Source organism: Cervus canadensis, chromosome 7 (genome assembly GCF_019320065.1).
Source record: "Cervus canadensis isolate Bull #8, Minnesota chromosome 7, ASM1932006v1, whole genome shotgun sequence".
Classification (NCBI taxonomy): Eukaryota; Metazoa; Chordata; class Mammalia; order Artiodactyla; family Cervidae; genus Cervus; species Cervus canadensis.
In genome coordinates, this window is record NC_057392.1 from 31,230,504 (window position 1) to 31,245,473 (window position 14,970).

Here is a 14,970-nt window from a genome sequence, read left to right on the forward strand (position 1 = left end):
AGGTTTTTCACTTGTCAAAAATGTAGCAAACCATACTCCTCAATCGTAATTAAATAAGTACTGCTAAATTAGCTGCAGAATATTTCTCTCTCCCTTCTAGAACAGAAAGTCCATGAATACAGGGTCTTTACTTCTTTTGTTTAACTCATTATCAATACTTCTTGGGTAATCAATTAATATTTATGAAAACAATGAGCGAGCAAATATCAATTTATCATCTGAGATTTGTAATGACTGATACTTAGTCCATAAGAGAGATCTAAGGAAACAGAACATGGACCCTCATCTCTTCACACTTAAAGTCTATTAATAATTAACAGTACAGAACCTAGACCCAACTACAAACAAGTAATAGTGCAAAACACCAAACAAAAAGTGCCTTCTAATAGGTAACAAATCAAAACAGGACTTGAGAGAGGGTGAGATCAAGGTAAACCAAATTTTTCAGAAAGATTTCACGGAATGTGCAGGACCTGAGCTCCAAGTTAGGAAGAAAGAACGCAAGCTTTAGGAGAGCATGTTTAGAAAAAATACTACGGAATCGCAGGGCAAAAGGAGAAGTGAGATGAGGAGTACTATGCAAATTCAGGAAAATTCTCAGTGTGTTGGGACCATTTTGACAGAAATGGGAGATTTTTCTGTCACTCACTAGTGGAACACAAGTCTAAACAGTAAGTTAGGACAACTCCACAAAAGAACCTTGAAAATCAGGCTAGAATCAGTATTTTGTAAAACCCTATAAGGGAAAAGGGCTCAAGTGGTTAAGAACCCACCTGCCAATGCAGGAGAAGGAAATGGCACTGCGTTCCAGTATTCTCGCCTGAAAAACCCCATGGACAGAGGAGCCTGCCAGGCTTCAGTCCATGGGGTCACAAAATGTTGGAGCACATCCAGACAATAAGGGGAAAGAATCTGACAAAGAATATATATATAATTGAATCAGTGTGTTATATACTTGAAACTAACATTACGCTACACTACAATTTTTTAAAAATATGAAAATCAGGCTAGAGATTCCAAATTTCAATCTATAGACAGAGTGGGGTTATTAAATGTTCCTAAGCAGGAAAGCAATGACAAACCTAGACACTGTATTAAAAAGCAACAACATCACTTTGCCAACAAAGGTCTGTAAAGGAAACAGATTCCCACTCTAGCATGCTTGCCTGGAAATTCCATGGATACAGGAGCCTGGTGGACCACAAAGAGTCAGACTCAACTGAGCAACTAACTCTTTGACTTTCAGTCTTTCCAGTGGTCATGTACAGATGTCAAAGCTGGACCATGAAGAAGGCTGAGCACTGAAGAATTGATGCTTTTGAACTGTGGTGCTGCAGAAGACTCTTGAGAGTCCCTTGGACTGCAAGGAGATCCAACCAGTCCATCCTAAAGGAGATCAGTCCTGGGTGTTCACTGGAAGGACTGATGCTGAAGCCGAAGCTCCAATACTTTGCGCACCTGATGCAAACAGCCGACGCACTAGAAAAGACCCTGACGCTGGGAAAGACTGAAAGCAGAAGAGGGAAACATAGAGTGAGATGGTTGGATGGCATCACTGATTCAATGGACATGAACTTGGGCAAACTCCAGATGGTGAGGGACAGGGAAGCTTGGCGTGCTGCAAAAAGTCGAACAGGACTTGGTGACTGAACAGCAACAACAAAGCAGAAGAATGACAGAATAAAAGCAATACTTCAGGAAAATTAATCCAACAACAATATATGGGATGGATTTGAGGGCAGAAAGGATACGAAATACTTCCAATATGAGCAGAGCAAAAACTTCTGAAGTATTCGAGGAATAAGGCTGTAAAGGAGTGGATAAGGTTGGCTTTTAAGAATGGTAAGGAACTGACAGAAGCAAAACCCACTAAGACTATAAACTAATTAGATATGATGAGTAAGAGAGTGAATTCCTATGTCTAAGAAAAAGATCCTAAAGGGAGGGAAGCTAAGAACGGCTAAATTCTGCTGGGGCAAGAGGATGCTTGCCATTCTTCGAAACATTCAACACCGTTGGGAAGCAAAGTATTCAAGACAGTGGGAAATGGAGAGTAAAAACATGAGAATGTGGTAAAAGGCACAGGGAGACAGATTTTATATTTTACTTTTGTTTAACTTTTTATTTTACATTGGAGTATAGGTGATTAGCAATGTTGTATTAGCTTCAGGTGGACAGCAAAGTGATTCAGTTATAGAATACATGCATCTATTCTTTTCCACTTAGGTGGATACACAGTATCAAGCGGTTTCCTGCGCTAATCAGTAGGTCCTTGTTGGTTACCTATTTTAAATACAGCAGTATGTATATGTTGATCCCAAGCTCCAGATTTCAGAGTGCACTATGAGGATGTAATAGTGCAAGCCTGGAAAAGGAAGGGAAAGGATGAGTAAAAAGTAGAGAATGAAGATTAAACCATACTATTTAACGAATTCTATAAATATCCCTGTGGAAATCAACTAAAATGAAATAGACTGACCGGCTTCATTAGACAGTTGAGTCCAGAAGGATGACTCATGAAAGGATCACAGTGTCCAAAGAGAAAGAGCTCACAAAAGCTTACCCAAGCAGGCTGTAGAAAGTAAAAATGAAACCATAATTTGTAAACTCTGTTTCTCTTTTTGTTTGAATAAGGAAGTATCAGAATATAAACTAAGTACCTGAGGAAACCATAAAATGTTTAAACACATTACTTCCTATTGTATTATTTCACTAAAAAAAAAGCTAGGACATTTTTCTTTTAAAGTGTCCACATTATAGAATGCACATAAATGCCTACAGAGGCGAAAAACAAAAATATACTCATCTATTCTTTATCCTTTATATAAACTATAGTACACCGCTCATTTTTTCATGTCTATATTACTTATTTCTTTATTTCATTTTCTGAGGTTTAGGTCAGTTATCTACATAAAGTAGGTATTATGCTTTGATAATTACCAATTTCAATAAAATATTTCAATGAGAAAAAAATTTAACAGGTATTGTACATATTTTTACAACATACACACAACAACCTATTTTGAGGCTAATTTACAAGGTAGAGTTTACACAAGAACATGAGAGAAAAGAGAAACATAAGGGAAAGAGAAATTAAGACGAATCCTCCTCCCCCACTCAGAACACCACAAGTAAATGCTGATGTATAATAAGGTTGTTAAAAGTTGTCTTCCAGAGTATACTTTATCTGAAGAACCCTGAGAAAAATTTAATTGTGACAAAATTTAGGAATTCCGATGGGTAGAGAAAAGCTTTCTAAGGTTTGATCTTCGTTGTGATACATAAAGCAGAGACATGCTCATTCGTCAGCCCTAGCAGCACTTGCTCCGAGATAAGTACGTGAACGCATGCAGGCCACGTGGGTGTCATGCTCGACTAGAAGATATTTAAGCTAATCAATAAGTCAGATATGTTCTTAAAAATGCTAAGTGGTTGTTTATGTGTATCAGGCTTTCTGTACGGCATATTAATGTACTTTTCCTGTATGATATAGTGAACTCAGTGATGATAAATACGTGCTGTGTCTGCCGCCTACATTTCCACCAACACCAAATGGAGTGTAAAACTGGCATTGTAAACGGAAAGAAATTAACTTTAGAGGTATGGAGCATGGGTTTTATGTATTAGGCATTATTTAACTAAATCCAAACTCTGATGGATTCACTATTAAATTAAAGACTCAACTATCTATAAATTACCAAGTATCCAATATCTACTTAGCTTATTAAAATAAGATAAAGGATTAAAAATCATAAATTGGTCTTTTTTAGATTGTCCAAACAACAATTTAATCTATTTTGAATACAGAATTATATTCTGTGCTTTGGGAAAAATTCTAGATGACAAACTTAGTTGAAGAGTAGACAAAAATGGCAATTTGGTCTCTAGACACACATAAAATACGTGATTGTTCTCCTCAATTAATGTACTTTAATCTACTAAATTAAAATTCACAAAAATGTGAAACAAAAATACTCAAGTACTTACTTTATTAAAAAGGTAGCAGTACCAACAAAATTTGTTTCTAGACTATAAAACCACACCCTCTGAAAAAAAATCAGAAGCTATTTAAATGAATGCAATGCCCAGGAACCTCTTCGATATAAAATAAAGTCTAAAGATGGGGAGTGGTGGCGGGGAGAGCCGGTCTTAATCCCTCCTCTTCCCATGCAGGAGTCTAAGGACAGCATCACAAGCAACAACACAAATTTAGACACAACTTCAGGACTCACCAGCTGCCTTGCCACTAAACATTGAGGAACAAGAGCATGCAGAATTCAAAGGCCAAAGACTAAAAAAGAGTCATGGAAGTCATCACACCACTAAACATGCAGCTCCTTTCTCTGTAACAAATGTGCAAAACAGAAACAACACAACAGAAACAACAACAACTCCTTGCTGACTTCTGACGAGTGAAGTCAGGAAAAGTTTCAGGACCATCCTAAATGTGTCACAGGGAACCAGGAGAGGAAACAGAAAAGGAAAGAACTGAAACATAAATTTAAAAGAGAGGGAGGAAGAACGTTGAGTTTGGGGGTTTTATTTGTATTTTAAATAATTCAACTGGCTATTCAAATTGGATAACCCTCTAATGTAGTGCTCAAACGACGACATTCCTAAGAGGTAAAAGACCTTGTAAGGGGCAGAACACTTCACCAATCCCCCCAAAGAAGCCTATGTCTTAATCCCTCAGACCTGTTACTTCACAAGGCAAAAAGTCCTTTGAAGAAATGATTACTGATGAACCTTCAGCTGGAGAGATGATCCTAGATAATCCTAGTGAGCCGAATCTAATCGCATGAGTCAAAAGGAAAGATGCGAGGAGAGAAGGGTCAGAAAAGTATAAATGAGAGTTCGAATAGCTGTTGCTGGCTTTGAAACTGGGGAGAGGGGGCCGTGAGGCAAGAAGTACCTCTCAAAGAAGCTGGAAAGACTCCTGGAGCACAGGAAACAACAAAAAAAATGGAGACCTAGGTCCTACAATCACATGGAAGTGAGTTTTGCCAACAAACTGAAAGAAGAGGAAACAGATTCTCTGACCCTGATTTTAGGCTGGGGAGACATATACTGGACTTCTGAACTATACGATCATATAATTAAAAACGTGTGTTGCCTTAAAACAATAACTTTGCAATAATTTACCTGGGAACAATAAAAAACAAATACAGGGATGCTAAAAGTAATTAAGGCAGGATAGTAGGCATTCAGACTTAAATTGAACAAAGTAGGGAAAACCTCCAGACCATTCAGGTATGACCTAAATCAAATCCCTTACCATTCCACCATATACAGTGGAAGTGACAAATAGATTCAAGGGATTAGGTCTGATAGAGTACCTGAAGAACTATGGACAGAGGTTCAAGACATTATACAGGAGGCAGTGATCAAGACAATCCCCCTCAAAAAGAAATGCAATAAGGCAAAGTGGCTGTCTGAGCAGATCTTGCTAACAGCTGAAAAAAGAAGACAAACTAAAGTCAAAGGAGAAAAGGAAAGATATTCCCATCTGAATGCAGAGTTCCAAAGAATAGCAAGGAGAGATAAGAAAGCCTTCCTCAGTGATCAGTGCAAAGAAATAGAGGAAAACAACAGAATGGGAAAGACTAGAGATCTCTTCAAGAAAATCAGAAATACCAAGGGAACATTTCATGCAAAGATGGACACAATAAAGGACAGAAATGGTATGGACCCAAACAGAAGCAGAAGATATTAAGAAGACATGGCAAGAATACACAGAAAAACAATACAAAAGAGATCATGACCGAGATAACCATGATGGTGTGATTAATCACCTAGAGCCAGACATCCTGGAATGTGAAGTCAAGTTGGCCTTAGGAAACATCACTACAAACAAAGCTATTGGGGGTGATCAAATTCCAGTTGAGCTACTGAAAATCCTAAAAGATGATGCTGTGAAAGTACTGCATTAAATATGCCAGCAAATTGGGAAAACTCAGCAGTGGCCGCAAGACACGAAAAGGTCAGTTTTCATTCCAATCCCAAAGAAAGGCAGTGCCAAAGAATGTTCAAACTACTGCACAATTGCACTCAACTCACACGCTAGCAAAGTAATGCTCAAAATTCTCCAAGCTAGCCTCCAACAGTACATGAACCAGGAACTTCCAGATGTTCAAGCTGGACTTAGAAGAGACAGAGGAACCAGAGATCAAATTGCCAACATCCTTTGGATAATCGAGAAAGAAAAAGAATTACAGAAAAATATCTACTTCTGTTTTGTTGACTATGCCAAAGCCTTTGACTATGTGGATCACAACAAACTGTGGAAAACTCTTAAAGAGATGGGAATACCATGCTACCTTATCTGCCTCCTGAGAAATCTGTATGCAGGTCAAGAAGCAACAGTTAGAACTGCACATGGGTCAACAGACTGGTTCCAAATCAGGAAAGGAGTATGTCAAGATTGTATACTGTTAACCAGCTTATTTAACTTATATGCAGAGTACATCATGAGAAATGCCAGGCTGGATGAAGCACAAGCTGGGATCAAGATTGCTAGAAGAAATATCAATAACCCCAGATATGCAGATGACAGTACCCTTATGGGAGACAGTGATGAAGAAACAAAGAGCCTCTTGATGAAAGTGATAGACGACACTGAAAAAGTTGGCTTAAAACTCAAATCAGGAAACTAAGATCATAGCATCTGGTCCCATTACTTCATGGCAAATAGCTGGGGAAACAATGGAAGCAGTGAGAGACGTTACTTTTTTAGGCTCCAAAATGACTGCAGATGGTGATTACAGCCATGAAATTAAAAGACACTTGCTTCTCGGAAGAAAAGTTATGACCCAACCTAGATAGGTATTAAAAAGCAGAGACATTACTTTGCCAACAAAGGTCCATCTAGTCAAAGCTATGGTTCTTCCAGTTGTCATGTACGGATGTGAGAGTTAGACTGTAAGGAAAGCTGAGCACTGAAGAATTGATGCTTTTGAACTGTGGTGTTGGAGAAGACTCTTGAGAGTCTCTTGGACAGCAAGGAGGTCAAACCAGTCCATCCTAAAGGAAATCAGTCCTGAATATTCATTGGAATATTCATTGGAAGGACTGATGCTGAAGCTGAAACTACAACACTTTGGCCACCTGACGGGAAGAAATGACTCTTTGGAAAAGACCCTGATGCTGGGAAAGACTGAAGGAGGAGAAGGGGACGACAGAGGGTGAGATGGTTGGATGGTATCACTGACTCGATGGACATGCATTTGAGCAAGCTCTGCAAGTTAGTGAAGGCCAAGGAACTCTGGCATGCTACAGTCCACGGGGCTGCAGAGTCGGACATGAATGAGCGACTTAACTGACTGAGTTGGCTCTCCATGGGCTTCCCAGGTGGCGCAATGGTGAAGAATCCGTCTGCCAATGTAAGAGACACGAGAGATGCAAATTCGAACCCTGGGTCAGGAAGATCGCCTGGAGCAGGAAACGGTAACCCACTCCAGCATTTTGGGAGAAATGCCATGGACAGAGGAGCCTGGCAGGCTGCACTCCATGAGGTCACGAAGTCACAGGGCCTCGTACACACATGCATGCATGCACTTGCGTGTGCCCACTCACACACAGAGCAGGATTTCAGAGGACTGTCTCAAACAAATTGGGCTTATGATTACCCACCGCAGAGCTAGCACCTACAAGCACAACTAACTCACCAATACATGCTTCTGAACAGAATTATTTTATCTAATAAAGAACTCAAACCTCTAGCTTATCAGTGAACATTTTTAATCCAAATCATATTTAGTTAACAAGTCTTAACTAATTTCCAGAAAAGAAACCCCACAAGAAGCAGCAAATAGTCATCAAGTACATTTACTTCCCAGGAAAATTAAAATGTCAATTCAAGTATTCAGTTCAGTTCAGTTGCTCAGTCGTGTCCAACTCTGCGACCCCATGGATTACAGAACGCCAGGCTTCCCTGTCCTTCACCAACTCCCTGCGTCTACTCAAACTCACATCCATCAAGTCGGTGATGCCATCAACCATCTCATCCTCTAGCATCCCCTTCTCCTCCTGCCTTCAATCTTTCCCAGCATCAGGGTGAGTCAATTTTTTGCAACAAGTGGCCAAAGTACTGGAGTTTCAGCTTCAGCATCAGTCCTTTCTACTGAATGAATATTCAGGACTGATTTCTTTAGGACTGACTGGTTTGATCTCCTGCTGTCCAAGGGACTTGCAAGAGTCTTCTCCAACATCAAAGTTCAAAAGCATCAATCCTTTGGTGCTAAGCTTTCTTTAGAGTCCAACTCTCACATCCATACATGACTACTGGAAAAACCAAATGCTTATAACTCATTTGGTAAAGAATCCGCATGCAATGCAGGAGACACCAGTTCAATTCCTGGTTCGGGAAGATCTGCTGGAAAAGGGATAGGGAACCCACTGCAGTATTCTTCGGCTTCCCTTGTGGCTCAGCTGGTAAAGAAACCTCCTGCAATGCGGAGGACCTAGATTAGATCTCTGGCTTGCAAAGATCCCCTGGAGAAGGGATAGGCTGCCCATTCCAGTATTCTGTCCTGGAGAATTCCATGGACTGTACAGTCCTTGAGGTTGCAAAGAGTTGGACATGACTGAGTGACTTCCGCTTTCACTTTCATACTTGTGACACATTTCAAGTACTAACATCTACTAATTTCTTTCATTCTGTATTATATCATATCTCTACTTTCTTTTTTCCTAATAAAAGATTTCCTATTTGTAATAACAATTCACAATGAAATAAAATGGAGAAGGAAAGTTCCCTTTCCTCAGCATGTTAAAAATGATTCTATTAAAAAAAAAAAAAACCACACTCATTCACTAATTTAGGCAGAGGAGGTCAGAGAACATGTATCAGTGGAAGAAATAAGCATTAGACTGAAACTTAGGCTCTACTTTAAGATGGGAAAGATAAATAAAAATTCAAAAACAAGAATAACAAAAAAAAAAGAATGTTCTTTATCATTGAGAAAAAGGAGCCAGAGGTCCAGAAAAAACAGTATCTTCTCTTTCAACACAAGTTACTCCTAAAGAGATTTGCATTTTGTTAAGCTTGAAAGACTATTTCTGGAATAATCTACTTAAGAATAAAGTCAAAAGAAAAAAAAAGATTAAAGTCATTGTGAAACTGAATACACATTTTTTAAACTCAATGTAATTGTCACTAAATTCAATTTAAAATTAAATATAAAATTACTGGACATTGTACGTATCTCCCCCATTACATATTCTTTAAGAAATAGCTTCCTTTTTGTATTTAGCATAGAAAAAGCAAAAGACAGTATTACTTACTCAGTTGTGTCCACCTCTTTGCAACCTCATGGAGTATAGCCTGCCAGGCTCCTCTGTCCATGGAATTCTCCAGGCAAGAATACTTACAATCATTACTAATTTCTATTTCTGACATTAGATGACAAGAAAAAAAAAAACTGTCAACTGAATTTTTCTTTTTAAATTTGCTGAGGTCCTCCAGTATCTAGCATAGAACCTGGTTCATATTAGGTACTCAGTAATCACACCATCACCAACTCAATGGACATGAGTTTGGGTAAACTCCAGGAGTTGGTGATGGACAGGGAGGCTTGGCGTGCCGCGGTTCATGGTGTCGCAAAGAGTCGGACACAACTGAGCAACTAAACTGAACTGAACTGAATCACTGAAGGAGTCAGTCTCTCTCAACTGTGATGGTTAATTTTATGTGTCAACTTGACTAAGCCAGATTTTTCGTTTAACATTATTCTATATGTTTCTGAAAAGGTATTTTTTAGATGAAAGGGAAAAATATACTCAACTGAATGCAGAGTTCAGAGAACAGCAAGGAGAGCTAAGAAAGCCTTGTTAAGTGAACAACACAAAGGAATAAATGAAAACAATAGATTGGGAAAGACTAGAGATCTCTTCAACGAAACTGGAGACACCACGGGTACATTTCATGCAAAGACAGGTGCAATAAAGCCCAGAAACAGCAAAGACCTAACAGATGAAGAAGAGATTAAGAAAAGGTGGCAATAATAAACAGAAGACCTGTACAAAAAGCTCTTACTGACCCCAATAACAACATAGGTGTGATCACTCACAAAAGACCCAGAAAACCTGGAGCCTGAAGTTAAGAGGGCCTTAGGAAGCAGGGCTAGGAACACAGTTAGTGGAGGTGATGTGATTCCAGCTGAGCTATTTCAAATCCTAAAAGATACTGTTAAAGTGCTGCACTCAATATGCCAGCAAATTTGGAAAACTCAGCAATGACCACTATACTGGAAAAGGTCAATTTTCATTTCAATCCCAAAGAAGGGAGATGTTAAAGAATGTTCAAACTACCATACAATTGCACTCATTTCACATGATAGCAAGGTAATGCACAAAATCCGTCAAGCTAGACTTCAACAGTACATGAACAGAGAACTTCCAGATGTACAAGCTGGGTTAAAAAGGCAGAGGAACCAGAGATCAAACTGCCAACATCCATTGGATCACAGAGAAAGCAAGCAAATCCCCCACCAAAAAAAATCTACTTCTTCACCGACTATGTTAAAGCCTTTGACTTGTGGATCACAACAAACTGTGGAAAATTCTTAAAGAGATGGGAGTACCAGACTACCTTATCTGACTGCTAAGAAACCTGTACGCAGGTCGAGAAGCAACAGTTAGAACCAGACATAGAACAAGGGACTGGTTCAAAATTGGGAAAGGAAACTGTCAAAGCTGTATATTGGCACTCTGCTTATTTAACGTATATGCAGAGTATACCATGCAAAACACCAGGCTGGATGACTCACAAGCTGGAATAAAGATTGCGGAAGAAATATCAATAACCTAAGACATGCAGATGACACCACCCTTATGGCAGAAAGTGAAGAAGAAATAAAGAGCCTCTTGATGAAAGTGAAAGAGGAGAGTGAAAAAGTTGGCTTAAAACTCAACATTCAAAAAACTAAGATCACACAGCATCCGGTCCCATCACTTCATGGCAAACAAATGGGGGAAAAGTGGAAACAATGAAAGATTTTATTTTCGTGGGTTCCAAAATCACTGTGGATACTGACTGTGGCCACAAAATTAAAAGACACTTACTTCTTGGAAGAAAAGCTATGACAAACCTAGACAGCATTTTAAAAAGCAGAGACATCACTTTGCTGACAAAGGTCCATTTAGTCAAAGCTATGGTTTTTCCAGTAGTAACTTATTGATGTGAGAGATGGACCATAAAGAAGCCTGAGCACCAAAGAACTGATGCTTTCAAAGGGTGGTGCTAGAGAAGACTCTTGGAGTCCCTTGGACAGCAAGGAAGGAGGATCAAACCAGTCAATCCTAAAGGAAATCAGTCCTGAATATTCATAGGAAGGACTGACACTAAAGCTGAAACTCCAATACTTTGGCCACCTGATGTCAAGAGCTGACTGACTGGAAAAGACCCTGATGCTAGGAAAGACTGAGAGCAGGAGAAGGGGATGACAGAGGATGAGATGGTTGGATGCCATCACCAACTCAATGGACAAAAGTTTGAGCAAGCTCCAGGAGATGGTGAAGGACAGGGAAAGCCTAAAGGCCGCAGTCCGTGGGGTCGCAAAGAGTCAGACAAGACTTAGTGACTGAACAACAAAAACAACATTTAAATCAACACACTAAGTAAAGCAGAATTTATTTTGGAGATGTTGGTGACGGACAGCAAGGCCTGGCATGCTGCAGTTCATGGGGTCACAAACAGTTGAACACGACTGAGCGACTGAACTGAACTGAACTGAAGTAAAACAGATTACCAGAATTAATATGTGTGGGCCTCATCAAACTGGCTGTGGTCCCTTATTTTAAAATAAAGGACTGTTCTCCCAAGAAGAGGAAATTCTGCCGGCAGACTGTCTTGGGACTTAAAATGTAACATCAGCTCTTGCTTGTTAGCATACCCTGCAGATAATGGGCTTGTCAGTCTCCACAATTATGCAAGTCAATTCCTTAAAATCTCTTTCTACACACACACACACACACACACACACAGAGCTTATTAATTCTATTTCTCTAGGTAAATCTGACTAATACATCAACCTTATCAATGAATTGGTGTTAGATCATAGCCAATTCCCCATCTCTAACCAAAGATAACTTTTTTGAGTGTATATTTATAAAAAGAGCTGTCCAAAAATGAACCACAGTGGTATCTAAAGAAGGTTTCCTAACAGAATATTTCATAAAAAAGATGTTTTTATTGGAGGGGAGTCAATTTTGTTGAGCTAAGTTCAAGTGTGTTTAAACATACTTAGAAGGTTACTAGACTGCTAACACACTTACCATTCTAAGACAGTCAATCTCTTTATCTTGGGTTACATCAAATGCTACTCATGAGGAGAGAAGATGCAGAACTTTCAGTACGCATCCCAAACTCTCTATTCCAGCAACAGGAGATAGGTTTTCTCACATGGTAACTCTGGTTGACCAGTAATGGCTCCCTAAATTAGAGAACAGTATGGAATTATCTTATGGCTAAGCAAGAACAAACACCATGAACTGATGTCTGCAATAAGTACAGAAAAGGGGATGCATGTAAGATACATATCTGCCAATTCTACACTCTGGAGAATTCTACACTCTGCTGAGAGTGAAGTTACACAGCTGGTCCTCCTCTGGACCATGGTGGGGTTTATAACACAGGGAATACATGTATGGAGGTAAGGAGGAAGGCTGAGCCCATACCATACCATAACAGCAAATTCTACACTTTCACAGCATACCTTCTGACTTTATGGAGTAAGAATTTTCTCATTCAATCAGGGGGCAAATTCCATGGACAGAGGAGACTGGCAGGCTACAGTCTATGGGATTGCAAAGAGTTGGACATGACTGAGCACATACAAATAGATCACAGAAGGTAGATAATGTAACATTATCCACTGAAGAGAAAAATAATCCAGAATTAGCTATCTGAATTAAGGTGTGTGTATGAGTGTTCAGTCACATCTGACTCTTTGAGACTCCATGGACTGCAGTCCCCCAGGCTCCTCTGGCCATGGGATTCTCCAGGCAGGAACACTGGAGTGGGCTGCCGTTTCCTCCTCCAGGGGACCTTCTGAATCCAGAGATCCTGCACTGACATGTGGATTTTTTACCCCTAAGCCACCTGGGAAGCCTCCAAAAGCAAACCAGCATCTGAATCAAGGTAACTAACAATAAAAATTAATTCAAAGATTTTTAGTTATGATAGGGAATCTCAGATCTCATCAAAATCTTCCAACCAAAATTTCCTCTTAAAATCGGACCTCTTTCAGAATTTGGCTAATGTTAGAGTTCTATGGCTGAGAAGGATAATGCAATAAAAGAGAGCACTATAAAAATTAGAAGACAAAAAGAAGGAAAACATAATACCTAACATTAAGATAATTTAGTCATTACACCTTTTAAAGAATTCAGCATTTGAAAAATAACAGGTGTTAGTCATCAAAAACTATTTGTCATTTGATTCCACCACAGTACCAGCTAAAAAACAAAACAAAACATTCATAAGTTTCTCCTTAAAGCAAAAATCCAATGCTCTTTTGTAGAACAAAAAGGAAATACTTTTAAATAAAATTTTTTCGTGAAGAAAGAATTATCCGAGTTTTATTATTCCTATACCTAGGATAATGCAATCAATTAGGTATTAAGCCCCTACTAAGTGAGATTCTCATAAAGAAATATACTAACTCCCATTAGGCACAGGATAGTCTGCCAAAAAATACAAAAACTCAGAAATAATTTACACCTAAAACATTGGTTATATAATCCTACACTCACACTTTACCATTTCTATGCCTTTCATTTATTTACTTACACTGACAATTATTAAAACTTATAAGTATATAAAATTATTAAAAGTTAGAAGATATGCTGATGACACCACCTTTATGGCAGAAAGTGAAGAGGAACTAAAAAGCCTCTTGATGAAAGTGAAAGAGGAGACTGAAAAAGTTGGCTTAAAGCTCAACATTCAGAAAACTAAGATCATGGCATCCGTCCCATCACTTCATCAGAAATAGATGGGGAAACAGTGGAAACAGTGTCAGACTTTATTTTTTTGGGCTCCAAAATCACTGCAGATGGTGATTTCAGCCATGAAATTAAAAGACGCTTACTCCTTGGAAAGAAAGTTATGACCAACCTAGACAGCATATTAAAAAGCAGAGACACTACTTTGTCATTACAAAGGTCCATCTAGTTAAGGCTATGGTTTTTCCAGTGGTCATGTATGGATGTGAGAGTTGGACTACAAAGAAAGCTGAGCGCTAAAGAATTGATGCTTTTGAACTGTGGTGTTGGAGAAGACTCTTGAGAGTCCCTTGGACTGCAAGGAGATCCAACCAGTCCATCCTAAAGGAGATCAGTCCTAGGTGTTCATTGGAAGGACTGATGTTGAAGCTGAAACTCCAATACTTTGGTAACCTCGTGTGAAGAGTTGACTCATTGGAAAAGACCATGATGCTGGGAGTGCTTGGGGGCAGGAGGAGAAGGGGACAACAGAGGATGAGATGGCTGGATGGCATCACCGACTTGATGGACATGGGTTTGAGTAAACTACGGGAGTTGGTGATGGACAGGGAGGCCTGGAGTGCTGCGATTCACAGAGTCGCAAAGAGTCAGCCACGACTGAGCAACTGAACTGAACTGAACTGAGAAGTATGTACATGAAATAATCATATGTAATAGTAAACTTTATGCATACATGGAGGGAATGGTTTAAAAAAACCCCATCTAGAAAGACAGTTAAGGTCCTACCACTAAGGTATTCTTGACGGAATTATTATTTTTGAGGATACCAGGGATCCTATCAATGCATTGATTACTTCTTTAAAGGGCCAAATCAATACCCTTGGTCCAAGAGAATTGCATTACACCATTAAAATATTATTCACAAACTATATTCTGAGCATCACCTACATTGTGAGTAGATGGTAGTGATGCAGGACATAGAGTAGGTAAGAGCATGGCTTCCAGAGCCCAAAAGCCTGAGCTTGT

General features: G+C 39.2%; 1 protein-coding gene across 3 annotated transcripts in view; it reads right to left on the reverse strand.

Annotated features, from left to right (window-relative positions):
• The window catches only part of TBC1D5 (TBC1 domain family member 5), a 566,988-nt gene that overhangs the window by 446,184 nt on the left and 105,834 nt on the right, over positions 1 to 14,970 (reverse strand). The window contains exon 3 of one of the 3 annotated variants that reach the window (XM_043474807.1): positions 12,274 to 12,431. The exons of the other annotated variants lie outside the window; for them this stretch is intronic. The gene's annotated coding sequence lies outside the window, so the exon portion shown is untranslated. The remainder of the gene's footprint in view (positions 1 to 12,273; positions 12,432 to 14,970) is intronic. 3 annotated transcript variants of the gene reach the window in all.